The following is a 7,984-nucleotide window of genomic DNA, read 5'->3' as shown; positions in this document are numbered from 1 at the left end:
AAAATGTAAAATATTTTAGACATTACATATAACAATGATTACATAGAGTGAAAATTCTCCATCATATGGATGGAGAGAGAGAGAAGAGAGAAAGGGGGGAGGGGGAGAAAAGGAGAGAGGGAGGGAGGATAACAACAGAGCTGAGGGCTTAGAGAGAGGGAGTGTTGGGGAGGGGGAGAGAGAGATGGAGTTGGAGGAGGATAGAGAGGGAAGGAAGAAAAAAGGCAAAGAGATAGAGGTGGAGAGAGAGGGAGTGACAAGGGAGAGATGGAGAGAGGAGAGGAGGGAAGACACAGAAGGAGAGGAGAGAGAGAGGGAGAGAAAGGGAAGGGAGAGAGGGAGACATAGAGATGGAGGGGGGAGAGAGAGAAGGAAAGAGGGAGGGAGATAGTGATAGAGTTGGAGGGTAGAGAGAGAGATAACAAGGAGAAACAGAGGGAGGTGGGAAAGAAATAGAGAGAGAGGAGTTGAAAGAGAGAAGGAGAGAGCGAGGGAGAGATTAGAGAAGGAGGGAAGAGAGAGAGAGAGAGATAGATGGATCCAACATAGATATGATATGTGTGTATATAAAAACCAACCTAAATCCATCTTAACTGCGGATCTATCAAGTGCCGAGAGAAATCAAATCTCTTTTCACTTTAAAAGAGGTTTGTATCTCAAGAGATTTGATCCCAAAAGAGACTTGATCCCTCTCGGTGCTTGATAGATTTATTGTTAAGATAGATTTAAGATGGTTAAAAGAGCAATAGACAAATAAATGATCAATAGTCTCCTCACGACCTTTATACAATGCACATATTAATAAGATGTTTTTTTTTAATTGTGTTTATGGAAAAATTTAGAATATTTAGTGTAAATTTATTATTTTTAAAAAATTTTAATTAAATTTTTAAACAACCAAATAAAACACCGTATAAAACCAAAAAAACAAAAAAAACAAAAAAAAAATAGAAAGTAGCAAAAAATTGTTGGGCCAAATTCGAACCCAATGCCCAAAAAATGTCGAATACACGAAGGAATATCTACCAAAAAAATCTACTAAAAAGTGACAAAAAGTCGTCTGCGGTTTGATGCTGATGTACTGTGATGCGAGGTCGACGAAGCGCGCATAGAAATTTAATATTAATGGCGACACTGTTAAGGATAATTCAAAAGTGCCCATAGGGCAACAAATCTAATCTGTGGTACAAAACAACGGGTACCTTTCAAACAGTGATCAATTTTAAAAAAATTCCAGAGAGCCAACGCGAATCCCAATGTTCACAGTTGGCCATTACTCGAGATATCGGTGCGAGCGATGACAGACCATACGGTTTAAATTTCATACCCACATAATGAGGGATCAGTCGACAAAATAAAAGTTAAAATTCAAACAAGAATACCAAGTGCACATGAACAGTAGGACTGTCACTACCTGCAAACCTGGTACAATATACTCATAGCTATCACTGGTGGAATCTTTTATGGTGGGGATGTCCAAACACAAACGACACAAAACACTGGAGAAGACGGAGTGATTCCCAAGAAGCAGCCAGACATGTACCGAAAGGGAAAGAAAGTCCTCTATAGTTGGGTGCCATAAACGCCATCGTAGTTATTCCTAACCTTCATTCTACTCCACCCATTTCAAATCGTAACAGACATCTATGAATTGACGTTGCTTCCAGGAAGTTGGAGAAACAAGTTTGCCCTCTGTATCTGGGAATGGGAATTCGTATAATGTAGGTTTGAAACAACATACCCAACTGAACAGAACTGTTTTGCCCATTCTGATTTTGCTGAAGCACCAAGGCTTCATAAGAGCAAAATGGATGTACGGATGATAATCATAATGATATTATGTGCTGCTTTACTATGTGAAGGGAGCGGAGAGGTGGATGTTCTGATGGAGATGAAAGCTGCATTGGACCCCAAGGGGGAGATACTCTACTCTTGGGTGAAGGGAGGAGATCCCTGCAGTGGGACTTTTGATGGAGTGGCCTGCAATGAGCAAGGAAAAGTGGCTAATGTTTCTCTGCAAGGCAAAGGATTATCAGGCTCAATACCCTCGACCGTTGGCAAGCTCAAGTGCCTTACTGGACTTTATTTGCATTACAACAGCCTTGAAGGGGAGATACCCAGAGAGCTTTCTAACTTAACTGAGCTGCTGGACCTTTATCTTAATGTCAATGGGCTCTCTGGTCCCATTCCCAAGGAGCTGGGAGCCATGTCCAGCTTGCAAGGTATACACTCTACCTCAAACACACGAGTCTACATTTGTGTCTTTTTTTAACAGGAACAAGCAGTAAAGCATTTGTTTTGTTGGGCTAACTAAGATTGAAACAAACACATATTTGCATTTGCAGCACTCCAGCTGTGCTGCAACAAGTTGACAGGGTCTATACCTATGGAGTTGGGGTCTCTGAAGAAGCTCAATGTTCTTGCCGTGCAAAACAACCATTTAAACGGTGCAATACCAGCATCATTGGGAGTGCTAACCTCGCTGACAAGGCTGGACCTCAGCTTCAACTCACTTTTTGGGCCCATACCGACAACTCTTACAGACCTCCCTCATCTTGCTATTTTGGACGTCAGGAACAATAGTCTCTCCGGAAAGACTCCTCAAGGTGACATGTTCCTTATGCCCTGCACATCTACGATTAACAATATTATCTAACATTTGTTTTGTTCAAATCACACATTTACACAAGGGGCAAAAATTGTATGGCCTTGGCTCAGCGGTGATATATCTTCGTTTTGTTGTTTACTTGGGACCTTATAGGTTTACTAGTAGCACAAACCTATTTAAAACCGGGTCTGAGAGTCTGATATTTTGACTTTGTACATCTCAAGTTCCACAGTTTGATAGGTCAGCCATTTGTGTGAATTCAAGATATACATACGCAAGCTTCACAAACTCGGTGTGCAATTCATATGAAAGCCACCCTCAGAATCACCAGACTTTAAACGGGTTTGTGCTAATGTCCCTATTCAATGCCACTAATATACCATCTAGATTCAATGCATCCTTACATGTACAGGCAATAACACAAAAACCGAGTTAGTAGAACACCTCACCCTCAATTTGATGCATCTTCAAGCTTCGCAACTTCAAGGCTTTGCATATCACATCAGAGTTTTCCAAGTTTAAGTGGATCTGTGCTATGCAACCTCAACGCTGTGCATATCACATCAGAGTCACCCAAGTTTAATTGGATCTGTGCTAGTGTCCACACTCAATAAAGCCAATGCACTATTTAGATTTAAGACACTGTTACACAGTCATGCATAAATGAGTTGATGGGTCATTACATCCTCTATTTGAACACGAGAATTTATGGTGCATATCACAATTTAGATGGGTCTATGACAGTGTACATATTGGATGCACCCAATGCAACATCTAGATTTAATACAACTTTACACATATATAAGTTTATAACACATTTAAGAACAGACAAACATAGAAACTTGATAGGTTTGAATCTGTGAATCTAAGGTTGGTTCTGGTGAAAAGTGCACATTGGAGTCACCTGTGTTTAGACTGTTAGTGTCCATATTCAATATATCGAATGCACCAGATTCAATGCACCGTTACATATATAGGCACATACAAACATCAATATTTGATAGAACTCTGCACCTACAATTTGAAACTGTGAATGTAAGATTTCCTTCTAATGTGGGATACATATCAGATTCATCTGACTCACCTGACCTTTAAATTACTGGTGTCCATAGTCAATGTACCCAATACACCATCTTGATGCACGGCACACATGTGTCTACACGATGCAAAGAGTTGATGGATCACCACATCCTCAATTTGTATGTGTGAATGTAAGGTTTGATTCTATTACAAGGTGTCTAAGTAACCAGACTTTAAATGGGTTTGTGCTAGTGTCTATATTAAATGCTACCCAATGTACCATAGATACAATGCACTGTTCCAGATATTAGCCCACACAAATGCAAAATGTTGATGAACGTGTCCTTCTATTACCCAGGCTGTTGAACCTCGTTTTTCTTGCTGCAATTATAATGTTTGAGTGTAAGAATTGTTTCCAGTGTATTTTTATGCCAAAAATGGGCTGATATAGTGTGGTTTCTCTTGCATGTTGCAGGTTTTAAACGAATGCAAGAAGGATTCAGGTATGGAAACAATTCAAAGCTCTGTGGAGAAGAGTTTGCTGGGCTTGCAATGTGTAATGGAAGTTCTCCATTAATAAGGCCAGAACCTTTCGGCTCACGGGCACCAAATCTAACTGCCAAATCTCCTGGAGACTCCTCTGTGCCTCCGTTGCAGAAAATTCCAGAATCTGCAGATTTCTCAAGAAGTTGCCAAAATTGCTCCAAAACGTTTAAAACCCCAAGCATTGCCATTGTTGTGGCTGTGATTGCTTTGATAGGTGGAGGAATCCTGGCAACCGTTTTCACATTCTCATGGTTTCGAAGACGAAAACAGAAGATTAGCAGTGCTTACGAGACAATAGACAGGACTAAGTATCGATAATTCGAAAGATTTTGGAAGGAAATCTATCACTCCATTGATTAGTCTAGAGTACTCGAATGGTTGGAATCCTTTGGCAGATGACGGAACAGGATGTGAACGCTTCCAGAGCTCTAGATTTAACCTCGAGGAAATTGAATCTGCAACACAGTATTTCTCTGAAAAGAATCTGCTGGGGAAAAACAACTATTGTGCTGCTTACAAGGGGGTATTGAGAGACGGGTCTTTTGTGGTCATCAAAAGCATCAGTAAAATGAGTTGCAAGACAGAGGAATTAGAATTCCAAGAGGGTCTCAAGACTCTTTCGCTACTTAGGCATGAAAATGTGGTGAGGTTAAGAGGCTTTTGCTGTTCTAGAGGTAGAGGCGAGTGCTTTCTTGTGTATGATTTTGCACCCAACGGCAATCTATTGCAGTTTCTGGATGCAAAAGATGGGAGGGTACTCGATTGGCCTGCCAGGGTAAGGATTGCACATGGTGTTGCGAAAGGTAAGTCTCAAACCGTTCTTTGCAGGGGATTTCCTTGTTGGTTAGCTTTTGGTTTGTTTTCAGATGTCAGTGCGCTTATGAATCATACGTATTCTGCCTTAACTAACACATCCACAAATATCTTCAAGAAACTTTACTAGGGAAGACCTGTATTAAGTTATTAACCCAGATCTGATATGCATCTTCAGATAGCCAAGCCCAACGTCGCGTATGTCCATCCCAATATTTCATATATATAGGCCATTTTGCACAAACACAATGCATCCAGGCACCATCTAGATTTTATAGATTTAATGCATCTAGCTTCTATACACATGTACACACACAAAAAGGAATGGCACAAGTCTTTTCTCTTTTAGAGGTCAGGTAGGGAAGGCAGACTCGCTCACAAAATTGATGGATCACTCTCACTCTCATTAGAACTGAACTTGCACTGCTACTTTGCCATCTAGATTTAATGCACTGACACTAAATGCAAACACACAAATATATAAAGAATTGATGGATCACCCCACCCTCATTTGGTCTGAGCTCACTTCTTGAATCTCTGGCCATGACTAGAAACTAGTATAGATCCATCTAACTCTGGGTTCAATTCTAACATTTTGTCCCAAGTTGTGAAGTCAGGAGATGCATCCTCAATCTTCACAACCTTGAGGTGCACATCCGACCTGGGTTTAGATGGGTCTATGTTATTGTCCACATCCAATGCACCCAATATGTTGTCTAAATTCAATACTCTGCTGCACAGAGGTACACACAAACAGAAAGAGTTAATGAATTATCTCACCCTCACCTGAGCTGTAGAACGCACTGCATTTCTCTGGGTGCACCAACTAATGAAAATAAGCTTTGGGCATATGCATAAGCCACAACCAGCTTTCTTTGATCATAAGAATACTAACTAGTGGAATGTTATACAAAATTCCCCTCGCAAAGAGAAGTTGCCACATATGCAGTGCAGGCAAGCAGATGATGGTGCATCATCATATAAACATGTTCAACCAATGTTCCACATTTTCAAACACACTTCCCAGCCCTTTGGGACTTCTGGAAATCATTAAACTGGTGGTATTTAAGGTTATGTAAACTGGCAGAGATTTGTCCGATCTGTTACATGCCCGGAGATATCAAATTTCTCGAGGTGCTAATCTCAATGTTTCCTACAACTGCTTAAAGCGTATCCTATGGAGGCAAAAAAATTGAGATTGACATTACCTCCCTGTATATAATAACTGGACAGAGTGTCAGGTCCGTCATAAATTTTGGGAATATTATTTAAAATTAACATATTTATAATACCACATTCACACCGGGGCTACATACAAAAAACAAGAAGTGTTGATAGATGTCTAGGGCACAAAAATATTGAGCAGCAACCAACTCCATAGGTTCATGGAAAACATACCCACATTTAAGTATTTGGAGTATTGCCTGCATTTCTAATCAAAATTCTCCACGAAATGAACATGTTTTGATAAAATAACTTGTAAATGAGATAGATAGATCATTGGTATGGTATATTTTAAGCCTGTCGTTTATTTATGTTGATAGTCACTCGCTGTTTGGTTTTGTTATCTGGTATCAATCTGCGCAGGCATTGAGTATCTGCATGAAGGCATAAGCAAAGCTGTTGTGCATCAAAACATCTCAGCTGAGAAGATTCTTCTTGATCAACACTTAAATCCTCTTCTTTCAGATTGTGGTCTGCATAAACTTTTAGCGGATGACATAGTGTATTCAATCCTGAAATCTTCTGCAGGCATGGGATATTTGGCCCCAGAATACACCACAGTTGGTCGTCTTACAGAGAAAAGTGATGTGTATGCTTTTGGAATCATACTGCTACAGCTTCTCACTGGAGAAACAAGGATAAACTCTTCTTCAATAAGGCCTCTTGTACAATCTGGGAGGCCGGATGAATTCATTGATATAACTCTCGGAAAGGAGTACTCAAAAGAAGAGGCTTCTAATTTAGCACGCATTGCATTGGATTGCACCAGTGAGGTTGCTGCTCAAAGGCCTCCTATCAGTGTTGTACTGCAGAAACTCGCTTGGATTGATGACAAGGAGCAATGATGACTACTTCAATTCACTTGATCAGGCATGGCAATTTTAGAATGTGGATTCATCCAAACATCTCTGTTTGGTCTTTTGGTTAAAGATCCATATCCATGTGTAAAAGGTTTTGCATTACTTGAAACATTCATTAACACTTAGGGATCCTTCAAATCCTTTGATCTGAAATTCAAATACCTTTTTTTTCTTCTTGTATAGATTATACAGATGTCAACATTTAACCAAGAAAACAAATTAACCATTTCGAAAGTGGATTTCAGTTTATGAATTTCGATGTTTAAATTATGCAAATATTTTTCAATATTTTAACTGTTTGGCACAACGCTAACATTCAATATCTTAAATGTTTAGCACAACGCTTCCATTCACCAGTCCATTGGCTTATAGTTCAATGGTAAGTAGGGTATGGTTGCTATACATCTAAATAGAGATGTTTAAATTGGAAAAACACTTCAATTCACTACATGAATCCGCAGTTCCCCGAAATGCATCTGTCATGATTCTATTCCTTCTTTGTAGCAGTAAAACTCTGCACTGCGGGAAATTCGTTGCGAGCAAGGGTCTATTCTCTTTTCAGTTTCTCCTTGAGAACATTGCAAAGCGCTGTCAATCTTGTGAGCTATTTTCCAATTTATATTGTACTGTGAATTAGGAGATCAACTAGTAGTGTTGACAGCTGTAATTTTCTTTTCAATTCCATAGATTCAAAGAAACCTAAAAATACTTGGATTACAAAAGGGTAAAACATGGAGATCAGACCACCATGGAAGATTACCAATCAGATTCACATGCGTTGTGAACAAATGTGACAGATAGGACACATGGCCCACATATTTGTCCAGGAACGACTTTGGATTCCATCCTCTCTAATATCTAATCTGAAACAAATATTTTCTTTACACTTTTTGCAGCATCAATACTTTCTTTC

The 7,984-nt window shown here is 39.7% G+C and overlaps 1 pseudogene across 1 annotated transcript; it reads left to right on the top strand.

Annotated features, from left to right (window-relative positions):
- The first annotated feature begins 1,380 nt into the window (after nt 1-1,380).
- LOC149198836 (proline-rich receptor-like protein kinase PERK8) lies at nt 1,381-7,253 on the top strand (annotated as a pseudogene). The gene is made up of 4 exons (XR_016253735.1): nt 1,381-2,222; nt 2,346-2,606; nt 4,104-4,977; nt 6,575-7,253. The product of XR_016253735.1 is annotated as a proline-rich receptor-like protein kinase PERK8 (transcript).
- Nucleotides 7,254-7,984: the final 731 nt, after the last annotated feature.

Source organism: Pinus tabuliformis, chromosome 2_1 (genome assembly GCF_031772625.1).
Source record: "Pinus tabuliformis cultivar Carrire ecotype Pingquan chromosome 2_1, CPIR1, whole genome shotgun sequence".
NCBI lineage: Eukaryota > Viridiplantae > Streptophyta > Pinopsida > Pinales > Pinaceae > Pinus > Pinus tabuliformis.
The sequence above is the reverse complement of the archived record's forward strand: the minus strand, read 5'-3'. Positions and strand labels throughout refer to the sequence as shown.